Source organism: Myotis daubentonii, chromosome 12, assembly GCF_963259705.1.
Source record: "Myotis daubentonii chromosome 12, mMyoDau2.1, whole genome shotgun sequence".
Classification (NCBI taxonomy): domain Eukaryota; kingdom Metazoa; phylum Chordata; class Mammalia; order Chiroptera; family Vespertilionidae; genus Myotis; species Myotis daubentonii.
Genome location: NC_081851.1, coordinates 58,969,895 through 58,987,517, shown reverse-complemented (window position 1 = coordinate 58,987,517; position 17,623 = coordinate 58,969,895). Strand labels below are relative to the sequence as shown.

Below are 17,623 nucleotides of genomic sequence, written 5' to 3'. Positions count from 1 at the left end.
AGAAAGCCTTTGAAGACATTTATGCAAGAGAGGAACTTGGTCTGATCTAGGTTTTCAGATCACTTCCTACCTGGAATGATTGGAGGCCAGTTATTTCATGTCTTTAGATACTAGTCAAATAAAGGGAGTTAATGTGAACTCAAATCAAGTTAGCATGACTTCTTCAGGAAACCCAGTTTTCATTCATTTATTAATTTATTAATTCACTCAAAACTACTTATTGAGCATGTGCTATCTGCCCAGCAATATGCTGAGAGTCAGAAATATACAAATTCTTGTCAAAAGGAGGCTGCATCGAAGACTGGCATGAAATAATATCTCTGAATCAGATAGTCAATGAGGATAAGATCTGGGTGAGAAACCGCAAGATTTTCTTTCTCTAAGAAAGTTGTCAGGCCATCTGGATTTTATAGAAAAGAAGAAGGGACACCTCCCTTCTCTGTCCTCAAGAAGTGTGATAAGCTTACAAAGATGGTCTTCTCCCTCCATGATTTTTAATATGGCCTCATGCCCTGACTCTGGGCTGGCCTTGTGATTTATTTTGGCTAATGAGGCAATAGCAAGCATAACATAAACAGAGACTTGAAAAGCACTGCACATTGGGGTGTGCAAGAACCTTGCAACCACTACCATATGAATTAGCCCAGGCTAGCCTGCTGGGAGATGAGAAACATGTGACCATGCATTCTCCATTGCTCCATCTGACCTACAGCCAACCAGCAAACATGAGTGTGAGGCCATCCTAGACCATCCATCCTTAGCCAAGCCAGTCCAGACCAGATAATATGCCTAGCCTACCCACAGAATAATGAGAAAAAATACTCCGTTAATTTAACTCAGTATGCTTTCAGAATGGTTTGTTACACAGCAAAAGCTAACTAATACAAGAATACAGAAAAATCATTTTACCTCTCACGAAGGAAAGATCCTCAATTCATATACTGCATGCTATGGCCTGGTTCCTTCTTATCAATGATTTCTAAAAAGTGTCCATCTTTTTCCTCCAAACATGTCACACAGCTATTGATTCTCCCTTTGTTGACTCCAGAGGAAGGAAAATTAATGGCCCTGGTCAATATGAGAGCTGGTCCTATCAGAGGCATGTACAAAGGGATCTGAACAGGTTAAGCATGTGGTGACAAAGAGTGGCTGCACTGCAAATACAGAGTGAGATTGACAAGATTGTAATAAGGGAGATACCAGGGAAGAAAACACCATGAGCAGCTTTTCACTGAACTCTGCCCTATCCAAGACCTCTTCACCCAGCCAACAGATTCAAAACTCAATGGAGATTCCATGAGCTCAGTAAGAAAGAGTTTACAGCTTCCTTCCTCAAAAAGCTCCAAGATAAACAGAATAAACACCAGTTGGTCTCAGCTGGTCGCCCATTGGCCTGCCTGGAGGAGGGGGATGCCAGAGATAGCTTCTTGAGGTTGCTTCCAGGCCTGCATTTCTAGGAAATAGACAATTATGAACAACATGGATTTTATTATCGTGACATCTCTAAGGTCTCTGCATAAAGCCTATATTTAAAAATATAAACATGTAAGTGAAAAAAAATGTCAGGGGAATAAATATTTGTCTTAAAAGAGACCATCTGTTTCAAATTTTTATTTAAAAAAAACACCAACATGTGTTTTACTTTAAATTTGTGTGTGTGTTGTTATCCTTGGGTTAAGTATTAGGTAAATAGACAGAAGCATTGAGAATCCATTTTCCAGCAAATTTTGGTTAGAAATCCTTGCGCACGTGACACAGGAGATAATTTGGGGGCTAATTGGAGCTTTGTGGGCAGCCAGTTCCTTGCAGCCCTCTCCCCCGCTCAGTCCCTGTGTGACTGGCATGAGAATCTCCCTGGCACTGGTGTTTGCTTTAGACAAGATGGCATGTTATACCTCAGCCGACACAGCATGGTACAGGCTGATCCCACATGCAGGTGGGACCAGCCTGGCAGGACCACAGAGCCCACTTTTGTTTGGGCCTCAGATATAGGCACAAAGCTGTCAATTCGAATGCAAATCCTGTTTGGTGGTTGTAACCAGGCTGGCTGGGGTGAAAGTGGGGTGTCAAAAAAGATGACTGTGAGCTGGTCTTGATGGGTAAGTAAGAGGAAAGCCTGAGAGAGGTCATTTCAGAATGGGGGTGCAGCATGGAATCTTGAAGATGTCTGGTATATTTTGGGAAGCAGCATCAATTTGGGGTGGCTGCAAGTCAGGAATGGCTGGAGATGAAACTGGAGTGGTGCCGGGAATAGTGGACAACTTTCACTTCTTGTTTGTTTTTCATCCCTTCCTGTTAAGAATTGCCCCTTCTCCTTCCATCATGCCCCCACTTATTCCAGGTGACTCTGGCGGGTCTGTTAAACTCTCCACTCAGAACGTGCACTGCTCTAGTCACGGTAATTGGCCAAAGAGTGGTCATATGACCTGTTTAGGGCCAAACATGGTCCTTTGGGGGGATACTGATAGAAATCTGTGAGAAAGTGCTTTCTTTTTTCTCCTAAGGCGTGAGCTGAAAGGACCTAGTAAGGCAACTTTCTTTTTCCCATCATGTGGAGAGTTTCTGTCTGAATTAAGACCAGTATAGTGAAAAGCAGAGAGGAGAGAAAGATGATTGACATTATTTGAGCTCCTGGGTCTAACTACACCTAACCAAAGTGTTTCCATTTCTACCAAAACTGACCAGAGTTGGGTTTCTGTCTCTTGCACTTAAAAAAGGTATTGGCAAATACAGTGGAGTCAGAAGCCAAAATTACACTTGCAACAAAAGGCAGACAACCCTACCTGATATAGGCAAGAGCCCAGAGGCTCCCTGTGGTAGAGAGTACTAGCTGCCCGCCAAAATATATACTCCCACTCCATCATATAGGGTTATTTCTGGGAAGTGGGTGTCCGGCTAAGGATTACATTTCCCAGCCCCTTCTCTTGTCTTGCATCTACATTCGGTACAAGATGAATTCCACCAATTGAATATGAGCAGAAGTGATAGGAATCATTTCCAGACCAAGACTTTAAAAGTGAGTGTGCAGAAGGTAGGCCCACTTTACCTTTGTGCCTGGCTGGGGAAGGTAGTGAGGAGCCCTGAGGGATGATGAGCCTGTATCCCTGAAGCATCATGCTGAGGACAGACACTACTATAAAGGAGCACCTGTTCTGGACAGTTCATGTCAGCAAGACATAGATTTCTCTTGAGTTTGAGCCACTACGCAGTTTGGGGATCTCGTCATTACAGAAGTTTGGGTTACCTTTCAACATTTGGAAGTTGCTTGCAGTCCCGACCTCGGTCACCGATTGCTTTGCTCTCCAGCGCCAGAATTACTCAGGTCAGTGGCACCTGCTGGTGAAACCCACACCATGTCAGTTCCATGTACTTACGGAGCACCTACTGCATAATAGACCGTGTGCTGGCTGTTTAAGGATACACAGGTAAATTAGATGGGCCATATTTCATTAACTAAGTCAAGCATCTATTGTGAGATGTACCATTATTTTATGTACAATTGGAAAAAAATGTACATACCACTGAAAAAAAGATATTGCCAGTTAAACAATGACATGCCATCAAAAGTTATCCTAATTTCAGAATTGTAAAAATGTGGAGGGGAGATGTGTATCTTAAAACTGATGAAATCCAGTATTTCTTACTTTCAGGAAGCTGAACATCTTGGGGGAGAGGCAGATAAACAAATAAATATGGGCTGTGCAATACAAGCGCCATAACAGCTATGTAGACCATTCAATTGGAACCCAGAGAAAGAAGTATGGACATAGAAATGGGGAAATCTTCACAAAGGTGACATTTGAGCTGGATCTTGAAGGAGGAAGAATGGAAGTGACTGCCAGGAGATGTTTTCCCCCCAGTCAACAGGGCTGGCAAATCTTCTAGATGCTTTCTGCATGCCTTCAGCAAGGCTTTCGTCAATCTCCAGAGACTACGATGGTTTAGCAGAGTCTCAAAATACTAGCAATAAATTCCAACCAGACAGCTCCATTTTCTTGATAAATGGAGGCTAATCCTTTAGGTGCCAAGAGATCATTTTAACTGGATAGTTTTCTGGGGAAAATCTTCCAAAGTGTGTCATAGTAAACCTTTGGCATCTGCTAGGGGTACATCAGGGGAGCAGACTCCTGGCTTGCTCAAGAATCACATTTACATGAAAAGCCACAGGTATCCTGTGTGTAGCCTGGCACCACACATCACCCTCCCTTCTCACTGACTCTAATGTTTTGCCTCTTGCTTGATGAGCAATTATATGTAACCGGTATATTGACCACGCATGACTTCTGATATAATCAAAGCACAGTGTTATTTTCGTCTCTCATTATCTCTTTAAACCTGGTTCCACTTGGGTAGTTTCCCTCTTCCACTGAATAAAAACTCCCAAAGGTCCATAACTTTTCAGTTCATTCTTGGGTGGTTGACACACTAAGTCACCTGAAGTGACACACACAGTCCTAATTCTGTAACTTGAATGCTCATTTCTGTATAATAACTCAACCTGATTTAAGAGCATGCCTCTCCCCCACCCTCCAGCTCCACCTCACTTTAGGCTGGAAGCTGCATTGGGAAGGGAGGGGGTGACTGATCTCTCTATCTGCCTGGTGTGTCTTTTACCAACACCAACACACACACACACACACACACACACACACACACACACACACACACACACACACTGCAACAGCTCTCTCCAGGGAAAGCTCTTTGCTGATCTATATTCCCTCTTCATTTCCTCACCATTTTATACTCTCAAAGTGGGTAAGATGGTATCCAGAGTTCAATTTCCTCTGTGCATCCTGCATGTGGTGATCTAGCTATGTAATTTTACATCTATTATACTTTGCGGTCTCTGTTATTTTTAACGTCATATGGGGCATAGTATTATTATGGACTGAATGTGTGTGCCCACCCCCAAATTTCTATATTGAAGCCCTAAACCCCAATGTGATGGTCTTTGGAAGTGGGCCTTTGAGAGATCATGAGGGTAGGACCCCCATGATAGAATTAGTGTCCTTATAAGAAAATGAAGAGGCCAAGGTCGGTTTGGCTCAGTGGATAGAGCGTCGGCCTGCGGACTGAAGGGTCCCAGGTTCGATTCCGGTCAGGGGCATGTACCTGGGTTGCGGGCACATCCCCAGTGGGAGATGTGCGGGAGGCGGCTGATCGATGTTTCTCTCTCATCGATGTTTCTGGCTCTCTATCTCTCTCCCTTCCTCTCTGTGAAAAATCAACAAAATATATTTTTTAAAAAAAAGAAAATGAAGAGCTCTCTTGAGATACCTTTCTCTCTGTCTCTCTCTTCCTCCCTCCATCCCTCCCTCCCCCCACTATGTGAAGGCACGGCAAGAAGGTAGCCATCTGCAAGCCAGGAAGATAACTCTCACCAGAACCCAACCATGATGTCAGACTTTGCAGCCTCCAGCACTGTGAGAAAATAAATTTCCGTTAAGCCACCCAGTCTACAGTATTTTGTTATGGCGGCCAAACTGACTAATACTAACCAGAGCATTGACTGAAATTGTTTAAGAGATCCGATTTCTCTAGTTTCTCTGTCAGGCACATAGTAGGCACTCAAAAAATTTACTAAGTGGATGAGTGAATGTATAGCAGAATGACAGCATCACTCATTTGGATGTCCAAGCCACTGTGAAATCCCACATTCCAGTCTGTGTATGTTATTTTCCTTATTCGTTTTTTAAATATGCAAGTAACATACAAACACCCTCATGTATGAGTGTTAAGCAACATACAAGGCAGAGAAAAAAGTTCTCCTTCGCCAATCTCCTCCCTGGTTCATCGAACTTCCTACTGAGAGGATACACATGCACAATTGGTGTGACCTGTTTCTTACAGACCGCTGTCTTTGCTTCTACATGCCTTTGGAATGGTATCACATGGTATCATGCTGTGCACGTGATACGGCAATCTGCACTTTCTCCTCTATCTGGCAGCCCTCTCTATGCCCATACATCCCTCATTCTTTTCAGTGTTGTACCATATTCCATGGCAGGTATATACCTGTGAATGGGCATTTCAGGTGTTTCTAAATTTCCCCTCATATAATTGCAAAATACCATCCTTCCACATGCCTCCTTGGGCAAACGTGCAAGTGTGTGCCTGGGTTAGGTGATTTTGCACTGAACGTTTGGTTGCCTCTGCCACATCGCTGTCCTCAGGATGGGGCTTACCCTCCACCAAAAAATTTCCCCACCCCAGTAATGAAGACTATTTTAAATCTTTCCAAATTTGTACTAATCTGGTATTAGAAGAACATCTCGTTGATAACTTTTAGTTCTATGAACACTAGTCAAGTTTGTGTCTTCTTTATTTTTGCCTATTCCCATTCGGTGTCTGTTTTTCTTATTGGGTTGTTTGTCTTTTAATGGTTCTTTTTTAGAAACTCTCTCTATTCTGTGGCTATTAACCCTTTGCCTTTTAATTTTGTTTGTGATATCTTTTTGGACAAAAGTTTTTATTTTTATGCAATTACAACAAATGTCTTCTTTGTGGCTTCCATTGCTACTTCTGAGAGTAATAAAATATTCATTTATATTTTCTTCAAATATTTTGAAAGGTTTTGTCTTGTTTTGTTTTGTTTAGGGGGGAGGGGTTAGTTTAGCTTTTTATACCATCTAGAATTATTTTCTGTATGTGGGGAGAAAAAAGAGAGCCAATTTTTTTCATGAATTTTTGATGGTCCCAATCTCATTTATTGAGAAATGTACTCTTTCTCCCTCTTATTGGAAATGCTACATTTATCATGTACTAAATTATTATATATATATAATATTTCACTCTAATTCCTCCAAAATGTCTTTTGTCTTAAACTTCTTCAAATTCTTTCCCTAGCCACAGGAGTTGGCTTTTGAGGAGGACCTATTTCTCATATACACATACACAGAGAAGATTCTTTTCACTTCCATGATGGAAAACAAAACGCAAATGCTTGAGGCCGTTAATAAGAGGCTCTTTCCCCGCTCCAGGTTTGCACTGTCAGCAAAGCAAGTGCATATTTCAGCAAATATCAAATTCTTACACTTTAGGGAGCATGCAAGCTTCAGACCCAGCTATTCCATCCACTGGAACACTCACTCAATCAATCACTATTACATTCAATCCCTAGTGCATATTAGATTATGTGCAACTGTTGTTGACCTGGAGCGGACCCTGGCCTAGGCATCTACTTAGAACTTGGACTGTTGATGCCTCTCTAGACCAGCTCGGAACGATGGGAACCACCCCCCACGTCAGGGAGTCTTAACTTCTAATCGTGAAACATGTCCAGACAAGGACAAAGAGGAATATGTTCTGGGATCATTTTTTTTTCTAGCTTGTTTCCTAATAATCTTCTGGAGGTACCAAATGCCAATCCCAACCTCCTCCAACCCCATGCAGAGCAAAAAGACAGGCATTCCTGTATACAGAGATGACATTTGATTATCTCAAATTATAGGTGACCAGAAAATAAATTGGCCATGCCAGCCAATTATTTCCAGAAAGAGAGCCCACAGATCAACTGTCCCAGGTTTAATGTGCTATCTCTGAAAGGTATTCTACAATTTAACCGATTTATAAATAATAACCCAGTACAAGTTACTTCATTTAGTTACCTTGGCACTAATAGAGAGTTTGTTTTGGACAAGGTCCTGACAGTAGCATTGCCCAAAGCCAGGCATTCTCTGGTGCTTTGCCAAGATTTTATTTGGCTGTGGCAAGGGTCTGGTTATACCAATCTTAAATATTCTTAGCCATGCCCGAGGACTAAAGGGTCTGGGTTCGATTCCAGTCAAAGGCATGTACCTTGGTTGCAGGTTCAATCCCCAGTTGGGGGCATGTAGAAGGCAGCTGATCAGTGTTTCTCTCTCATCGATGTTTCTAGCTCTCTATCCCTCTCCCTTCCTCTCTGTAAAAAATCAATAAAAATATATTTTTAAAAAATATTCTTAGCCATGGGCACTACTTCAGCCATGGTCAATGGGGGAGGCTTTGGGGGCCCGGTTTGCTCATTCATTTATGCACTGGAATGAGCTCAAGGCAACTTCAGGAGAGAGTCCCAGTCCTGCTGGTGGACAGTGATGGGAGGGGTCAGCTTCCAAAGGGATGCCAACCTCATCCCATCTGGATTATCAGTTAACACATGTGGACAGGCACGCAGAAGGCAACAAAGAGTGCTGAGCGCTGCCTTTCGGGTCCAGCTAGGAAGGACGGCTTAAATGCCCTCCACTAAATATTTATTTAAAAGCCTTGCTGAGAAATAACACCATTCAGAGAGGATTGCTTGAAGGATAAGCAGTTCATCGACTCTCCCAGAGTGTCTAACACCAATCCCTGGATCCTGCCAGAGCAGCTGAAGCACGGATACCTGGAGTGCATCACATAGGCCCCAGCAGAATTGCTTTTGCTGAACTGTTTTTGGTGTGATGCCATCAGCATTTTTTAATGTAATTACAAGAAACAGTCCCATGAAAAGCATCATTATATTTGGGGGAACAAGGCTGTTGAAGACATTGCTCATTACATCACACAGTGTTTTCATTATTAAGTATCCTCAGGGGTAACTCTGTCTGAATTTAGTACTAAAAATAGTAGTACTTCTCCCGGGCAATTGGTTTACTTCTCTGTGGCATAATTTTCTAGAGGGTGCTGTGAGGAACACCAGAGCAAAAGGCAATTCATCGGTGTTCCATGAAAAAGAGGCTCCCTAGTTTAAAAAAAAAAAAAAGTAAAAATCTCTAGGGGAAAACCAGTTGTTTTTTTGTTTATACGACAGGACTGCTCTGAGTCACTGATGTGCATTATAAAGGGGTGGGCAAAAGTAGGCTTACAGTTGTAGTACACATAAATAATACAATAGTTAATAAGTAATAATATAAGAATAAACTCTGTGTTTTGCATACTCACAACTATAAACCTTTTGCCCACTCCTGTATATTGTGATAACTGGGGGTGATTCTAACAGGCCACCGTCTTTGTGTTGGGTCCTTACCATAGAAGCCGATATAGATATTTACATGCCAAAACCATCCTTTCCTCCTCACCCCTGAGACTTCTGCCTTGCACTGCCCAGCTTCCCTTCAGCCTGGTGTCAAGACCTTAGATGTCCTCAAGTGTGACTTGATGAATGTTGGGTCTTCTCTATTTCTCCCGCTCCCCTCTGCCCCACCCCACCCCACCTGGCTGTACCCCAACACAGCACCCAGACTCAGCAGAGATGTCTGCATCTTCAGCCGCCCCACTTCTGACCTGGGGGGCTGCTGCTTCTCTCCCTTCTCCCAGAATGCCTGCTCCTGTCTCCGGTCTCCACTGCTCCAGCTTCTCCAGATCTGTCCATTTCTTTGTTTTCTCTTTGTAACTTGGTTATTTCTGGCAGATTTCAGAAGACTTTGAGGGAAAATGCTGGCACTTACAGACATCGTGAGGTAGTCAAGCTTCTGCTTTCCTTGTATATAAGGACCAGACTAATCAGGGGGCATAATTTCCTCTTGCAGTATTTATCTTCTTTTTTTTTTCTTAATGTGTGTTCATTATTAGAGCTCCAAGTTGGCCACCTTACAAACAAAGAGATGTTTTGTGCCCAACACCACCACCACTATCTTCTAGATCAAGGCTAAAGGAAGATTCTAGAAAACGGCATTCTGATTGGGGCCGGGACCATTCCTGATTAATTCCCCTTTCTTAGCAAAAGAAGCTTCCATTTTTAGTGGGCATCTAGCCACCCAGAATGAATACTATATTTCCCAGCTACCTTTGCAACTAGAAGTAAACATGTGATTAAGTTCTTGTCAGTGAGATGTAAGTGGAGTTGGCATTTGTAACTTCTAGCAAGTCTCCTTAAAGGCTTGCTTTTCTTACTCTATCTCTTCTTTCTGCTGGTCAGCATGTGATGCAATGGCTGGAGCTCTTGTAGCCATATTAAACCATGAGGTGGCATGCCAAGGTGATGATTATGAACCTACCATACAGTCCTACACCCCCTAACTCTGGACCTATGTGAGTGAGTGAGAAATAAATATGCACCTAGTTTAAGCTCCAGTTATTTGGGGGCGGGGGGGGGGGGGAGTTTCTGGACTCACAGCCATACTTTGTCCTAGTTAAAACAGTGGCTAACTGGAGTCTTCCTGGAAGAAGAAAGAACCTAGGATTCGTTGTCAAGGTTGAAGGGAGCCTCTAGAATCAAGGAAACTGAAGGCTTATAAGAGTTAATAAATCTACCCACATTGGAGTTAATAAAATGATGGAGGTGGGATTTCAACTCAGGTAATCTGACTCCAGAAACCAAATGAGTGACCCTGGATTAGTAACGGTTAGTTCCTATACAACAGTGATTAAAACAAGACAAGTGTTTGTTGGTGTTTTGTTTTGTTTTGTTTTGTTTTGTGAATTAGAAAAACACTAGAAGCTGACAATCCAAGGCTATTTGGCATTCCCTCAATCCTTTGGGTCCAGCCTATTGCTCTGCTAGGCTACAGTATGTCTCCATTCTCATGTTCTAAGGTTGCTGCTAGAGTTCCAGCCATCACATCGGCCTAGCTGTGTCTTTGGCCCAACACTCTTATCTCAGTGAACTGGGCTGGACCAAGTACGAGCCCAGTGTAGAGATGGTTAATGCCTAGATTAGGTCTACCCTGCCCCAGCTGCTGTGTAGGAAATAGTGGGAGGAAATGCCCCTATTTCAGGGGCTCAGTAAACATCCTTGGTTGTGCCCTGCCCTTGAGAGAAGAGTGAGGAAGAACAGTGTTTAAATGTGTCTCTTAGCAAAGGTTGCATGACTTGGATTTAAACAAGGGTTGATTGACTCCAAACCCCTTGTTCTTACCACTGCACCACACCACCTTACCCAATTATCCTTCAGTAGTTACTCAAATAAATAAATGGGGCCCATAAAGGTAAGTGGCAGAGATGTTTCTAAAGCTAGGCAAGTGTCCCAAGGGTCCCTGCCACCTGAGCCAGGAGTCACCCTGGCACTGCAGTGAGAGTAAGTGCTCTGAGTGACCCCGTGATGGAGGGAAACCTACAGGACCCGACAGACAAAAATGACTTCATGATGAATCACACTGGGGCCTCACTTGGGTGGTGAGAAGAAGGAGACTGCAAGGAAGGATCTTTCGAATTCGATGATGTCTCCATTTTCCTATCAAATGTGTCCTTCCTGGGGAAGGCACAACAACCCATGACGGTGGCCTCTTCCTTTCACTCAATAAGGGGCTTGCTTCCTCCTCCCCCAGACCTTCTCCTGGTGGAGAGACTGAAACAGGACACTTTGACCCCATCCCTCTGGACATGTGTCCCCCAAGGACATGTGAATGTACTGCAGGCTTTGTCTCTTCTCCCTTTCCGTTGCTTTACATTCACTCTACATCACAGCCACCATAGAAAACTTCCTATGGCAGAAACAATAATTGATAAGAATGTTTTTAGTGGAAAAAAAAAAACAAAAATGCTGATTAATCAGTTGAGGAATCAGCTCTCCCTATACTATTTACACAAAGTTGAATTGACCCGGGTAGAAATATTTTTAGAAAATGAAAATGGAATGAGTTAGAATGCTTTCATGTGTCATGGGTAGAAAATTGATTACAGGAGGAGAAACATACCAGTGCCTCCAGAGAAAGGGAAACTTGCCCTAGCACTGAGCGCTCAGGTGAATTTCTCACAGGGAAGTTCCACGTGCACCTCCAGGGCTTCTGAGACCTTGGAAGTCACCAACTTCTCTGTGGATCTGATGAAATGTGTGAACAGGCTCCCCAGGAAAAGCATGTTCAACCACGCAATCACATTGTTTTCATTCAATTTCTGGAAATTCATAGGCTCTAGAAGTCCATCCACGGATTCCAGTTCAGGAACCCCAGTCATGTGACAGGGACAATTGGCTGAAATCCGTGCCAGGTGAGGAGAAGGCAGAGAGGGAGAAGGGAGGGGAGATTTCCTACAGCCTGATAAGGAACCACATTCAGGGATCCCCAAGATGTGGCTGGGTTGAAATATGGCATCATGTGCCTGTAATCCTTACCAAACATTCAGAATTTGAAATTTATAAACTCTTCCTATGGTATCTTTTTGTACTTCTCTCCCTTCCTCCAACTTTTTAAATTAAAGACCCATTTTAATATATTTAACTAAAACTCAAGAGTGGTGACAAAGGGCATTTTGCCTCGATGTAGACCAAGCATGTCAAACTCAAAGGCTACAAATAAATGAGGCATGTGGCCTGCAGGACACAAGTTTGACATGCTTGACGTAGACTTCATGGCAAGGCTTAGCGGAGCTGGGGAATGAAAGAGAGAAAGTGAGAGCAGAAGTACCAGGCTGGGGCAGGGTGACACACTCTGAATCAAAGCACTCTAATCCCTCTTCTTCCTGAGTTCATGAGCCCTCACAGCAGAGGAATGAGAAGGGCTTTGCATCCGACAGACATGCCTTTAAATGTCATTTTGTCACTGTGTCACAGGCCGCCTGCATGGCTCGGGCAAGTCATCACATCTGACCCACACGTTCTGTGTCTGGAACAGTGTACATACCAAATAAGCAAGGGTTCCCTTAGAGAACTTAAGTTTTAGGGATGTCTTAGTCCATGTGGGCTGCTATAACAAAAATCCCCCAGACTGTGTGGTTTGAAAATAAACATTTTCTTTCTCGCAGTTCTGGAGGCTAGAATTCTGATATGAAAGCTCCCGCAGATCGGTGTCTGGTGAGGGCACCCTTCCTGGTTCAGAGTTGGCCGTCTTCTTGCTGTGCTCTCACATGGTAGAATGGGAAGGAAGCTCACTGAGATCTCTTTTAACCATTCCTGATGACTCTGCCCTCGTGACCTAAGCACCTCCCAAAGGCGCCCCCACCTACTAATACCATCACTTTGGGGATTAGGTTTCAAAATATGCGTTTGGGGAGGACACAAACATTCATTCTGTAGCAGGGCCCTCAAGGCTGTGCTCTGAGATTCATCCAGGATGGATGGAAATCTCAGACTTGTTCACAAAGACCTGCAACCCAGCAGCACAGCCCAGAACCATCCTCTAAGGCAGCGGTTCTCAACCTGTGGGCCGCGGCCCCTTTGGCGGTCGAACAACCCTTTCAAAGGGGTCGCCTAAGACCATCCCGCATATCAGATATTTACATTACGATTCATAACAGTAGCAACATTACAGTTATGAAGTAGCAACGAAAACAATTTTATGGTTGGGTCACAACATGAGGAACTGTATTTAAAGGGCCAGAAGGTTGAGAACCACTGCTCTAAGGAGAGGTTTGAGGCTGGCATGGAGGCCATGCTCTTGTGGAAAAGGATGAAAGGAGAGATGTTAAAATAGTAGCAAGAGATGGAACAGAGAGTGCCAAAGACAAGGCATGGTGCTTGGGGGAAGGGGGAGCTGCTGTAGGCATGTTGATGAAAGAACAATTTCTTAGTCTCATCTCCACCACTAGAAGTCAAATGAGTCCTGCCTGGGGTGCCAGAACCTTTCCACTTGCCTTTCCCTGTGTCCCGTCTGACCCTCCAGGAGTGGCGGAGGTTGGGTCTCCATGCCCAGCAAGGACAGCAACTACCACTCAAGGGGAACCACACTAGCCCAGACTTTTCCCCAGATGAGATCACTTCCAGAAAGAGAAAATGTTGCCAAGAGACAAGAGCTACCAAGAGGGGGGAGAGGAGAATGGCATATTGGGGCCATGTGGGGAAAGTTGAGTCCTGGTGCTGCTGACACCCCAAGATAGCAGAGAAATCCCATGCACAAGGTAGGGGCATCTTCCTTCACAGCCCCCACCCCAAGAGCATTTATTCTGAGAGAGCACATCTAGGTCCTCTATAACCTAAAGGTACCACACTGGTCCATGTTGATGTACCACCCAGGCCCCCTCTACCTCCTTTGGGAATCCTCCCTGTACATCAAATTAGCCTGAGCATTGAATCCAAATGTAAGAAAAGGGTACGCAAGCAAGGACTCTCAGTGCCTCTCCACGCTGATTCCTACCCCACCCCCTCCCCAGCCCTCATCTCAGGCTTGCCCTCTCCTTGGCAGAGCTCAAGACAGGCCTATTTCCCCCAAGGTTGTCACAGACCAATTTTCTAAACTGCGTGAAAACAGAAAACAAACAGAAAACCAAATCCACCAAAAGCTTGAGTCTTGAGAACAGCTTGGCAGGCGGGAGCAACGTGCTAACAATTTCATGCTGTTTTAAGAGTCTCTAACTAAGCAACATGTACCAACAACCAGATGTGCCCTGATACCAAGAGAAGAGAACATGGGCTTCTAGAGACAGACAAAGATTGGTAAAACAGGAAAACACTCATCAGGAAACGGAGCTTCCAAGCGCTGGGCCTGCGGTTGGGGGAGGCAGCCTCTGTCGGCCTGCCCTGCAGACTCGCTCACCCAACTGTTCATTCAGTTCAGCCACCGGTTTTTGCCCAGCGCCTTCTTTGTGCCAGTCACTGGGCTGCGTACTTGGGCTACTAAGGAGATGCTCAGAGCCTGTACCGGACCAGGGCAAGGAAACAGACATAATTGCAACACAAATGGATCTGGAATGGAGGAAAAAAGCCCAGGAAAAGGAACCTGATTTCGTTTGTGTGGGAATCATGGCACTTCTATTCAATGCGTTTCAACATCTATTTATGGAGTTCTGATTATATTCTGAGGATGCAGGAGGGAAAAGTCTGATATAGTTCCCTTTCCCATTGAGTATGGAAGGCAGCAGTCATCCCAGAAGTGAATAGAAACCTGGTAACTGTGCCTGCAGCAGGTGGCTCTAGAGCAGGGATGGGCAAACTTTTTGACTCGGGGCCACAATGGGTTCTTAAACTGGACCGGAGGGCCGGAACAAAAGCATGGATGGAGTGTTTGTGTGAACTAATATATGTTAACACTGCTGCTGGTGAAGGAGCGGAGGGGAGAGCTAGAGAACCCTCCGCTCTTTCGGCTCCGCGGGCCGGATAGAACAGCTAAACGGGCCGGATCCGGCCCGCGGGCCGTAGTTTGCCCATGGCTGCTCTAGAGTGTTTACTCAACACCTACTATGTGCAGGAGGCAGAAGCCGGCACAGCATAGATGCACACCAGCCACAAGTTGCACCGATTTGAAGGAGGCCAGCCCCACCTCTTGTTTAAAGGTCTATGGCTTGCGAATGGGCCTTAGTTTCCCAAAGGGATGAGTCTCTGTAATCGGGGCCCCACCTAACTCTGAGAACCACAGTGCCCCACAGAGGCCAGGGCCCTAGGTTCTGAGCTGACCCATAAATCCCCATAGAATAGGATGGGGACTGTCCCAAGACAGACACACATTTATCACCCTACTTTAAATTTATATCCCTTTAGCTTAGCTTATCATCTGCTTGCTTGCAGTGCACAACAACGAATATTTTTATTAGTCCTGAAATTATTGTGAAATAACAGTTATATTGCATGTTGGGTTTGGACTTATTAATCTGATACATGTAAACATGTAAGTTATAATCTCTGTAATGCTCTATTTTTGTATTTCTTTTTCCTTTATTATTCTTCTTTTTATTTTCTTTTTTCTTTTTTTCTTAAAAAGTAGCTGCTGGCCCAAGCCTCCCCATGAGGTCATAGTCCTCCTGTGCCTCAGGGAGTCCCTGCTCCCTGGCAAAGTCCATTAGCTCAGGCTTAATGTCTCCTCAAGGCAGTGGCCCCACTTTATGAGGGCTGTGCTTGTCACCTGGTAACTTGTTTATTGCACCAGCTCCTGGAGGATGGGCGTGAAGGTCACAAGTAGGTGGGAATTGCACACCTCAGGCCAAGCCTCCCCCTGGTCATTATTTTACCAGAATGGCCTCTGGGGGGGTGGAGGGCCTGGAGTGCTTCTGAGCTAACACATGACAGCCCGTACAAAGGAACTGCAAACAGGCCCTAATTAATGGGTTTGCTTAGAGCTATTTCCCTGTTTAGGGACTTCATCCCAATAATTGCAGGCTCCATAATCATGAATCAGTCACTGCCACTTTTCTGGGTGCTGACCACAAGCCCAGCTCTATTCCAACAACTGTGAGGAGAGGAGAGCAGAGATCAGGAGCTCAGACCTGTGCCTGGGGCTTCATTTCCATGAGCCCACCCATCCTCACAGTGAGCCGAGAGAAGGCATTCATTAGTATCCTTTTTAGATCAGCAAACTGAGTCTCAGGGAAATTAACTAGCTCAAGGTTATCAGCTCATAAGCAAGAGAGTCAGAATTTGAACCTGGGTCCGGCTGGCTCCAAAGCCTGGGCTCTGAGAGGCAACAGACTAATTGCTCATGATGAGGATGGACCAGGCACACTCTCTAGACCAGGGGTGGGCAAACTTTTTGACTTGAGGGCCACAATGGGTTCTGAAACTGGACCGGAGGGCCGGAACAAAAGCATGGATGGAGTGTTTGTGTGAACTAATATAAATTCAAAGTAAACATCATTACATAAAAGGGTAAGGTCTTTTTTTTTTTTTTTTTTTTTTTTTTAGTTTTATTCATTTCAAACGGGCCGGATCCAGCCCGCGGGCCGTAGTTTGCCCACGGCTGCTCTAGACCCTAGGAGTCCAGGCATGATGCAGGAACACAGGGCCGAGGCCCCAAGGGAAGATGTCCCAAAGGAGTGGCAGCATGCCTGATGGGTGGGGAGAATTATACATGTTTAACAAATTGTACTTGGACACTTTATCCAACCACTAAGTCCAGGTTTGGAAAGGATTGTGGAAACTGCGTCTCACTGGGGGCCAATAAGGGATTAGTCAAATGTCCAAAGAGAACGTGTAGACACACACATACACACACACATACAGTGCCTGCAACGGGCACAAGAAAAAAGGACCTCAGTGGGCAGTGACACATTGGCATCAGGCACTGGTGGGGATTAGGGTGAGGGCCAAACCAAGAGGAGGAGACGTGGAGCCAGGGAATCCTGTGACCACCCTGGACCTGGAAGGTTGGCAGCTCCTGGGGAATGTCTCATCCAAGTGCCCAATTTAGACCTTGTCCCAGAATATGAGGAATGCCAGGGGCGGAGGAGAAGGGCCAGGAGATGATGAAGAGTAGGGGCTGACCAAGAGCTAGCTGGGCCCTTTTTCCTTTACCAGTGATCCCAGCCATGCCCCCACCTCTAAGCTCTCCTTCTTTGACCCCTAAACACATACTAGCTAGGAGTTCGGACCCCCAACTCCATGGAAAGAAATGTACATCACAATCCTACACAAGTTCAACCATGAATCTTTCCCCACTGATGTCTCCCCTAGGCAAAGACTCAGGGTCCTCAGGCCAAGTCTGGGCCAAGTCAGAGGTAGACAAATGAGAGCCGGCCCGACCCACACCAGTTGAGTGAGGTACGTGTGTTAGCCAGGGGGCAAGCTGTTCTTTCTTAGGCTGGGATGAGAATATGAGCCTGGCCCAAGAGGCCACCAAAGCCCATCTTCCAGGGTTCCCAGGACCTGACACACTGTCCAACAATCCAGCATACAACTTAGCCAAAGATCTGTGCTTCTGAATTAGATTCCAGAGGGAGCTGCTGGCACATAGGACCAGGCCAATTCTTCCTCTAGTGGCCAGGCCTCTCAGTCTCCAAAGCAAGTGTACTCCGGTCACAGAGAACAGACTTGGAGCCAGTGGCCAGGCCCTAGCTGAGATGTGATCCGCCAAACCCCTAACAG

The 17,623-nt window shown here is 45.1% G+C and overlaps 1 long non-coding RNA gene across 2 annotated transcripts in view; it reads right to left on the bottom strand.

Moving 5' to 3' along the window:
- Positions 1-3,182: 3,182 nt before the first annotated feature.
- The window catches only part of LOC132213436 (uncharacterized), a 117,327-nt gene continuing 102,886 nt past the window's right edge, over positions 3,183-17,623 (bottom strand). For both annotated transcript variants that reach the window (XR_009447999.1, XR_009448000.1), the window contains exon 6: positions 3,183-3,336. This is a non-coding gene — a long non-coding RNA (uncharacterized LOC132213436). The remainder of the gene's footprint in view (positions 3,337-17,623) is intronic.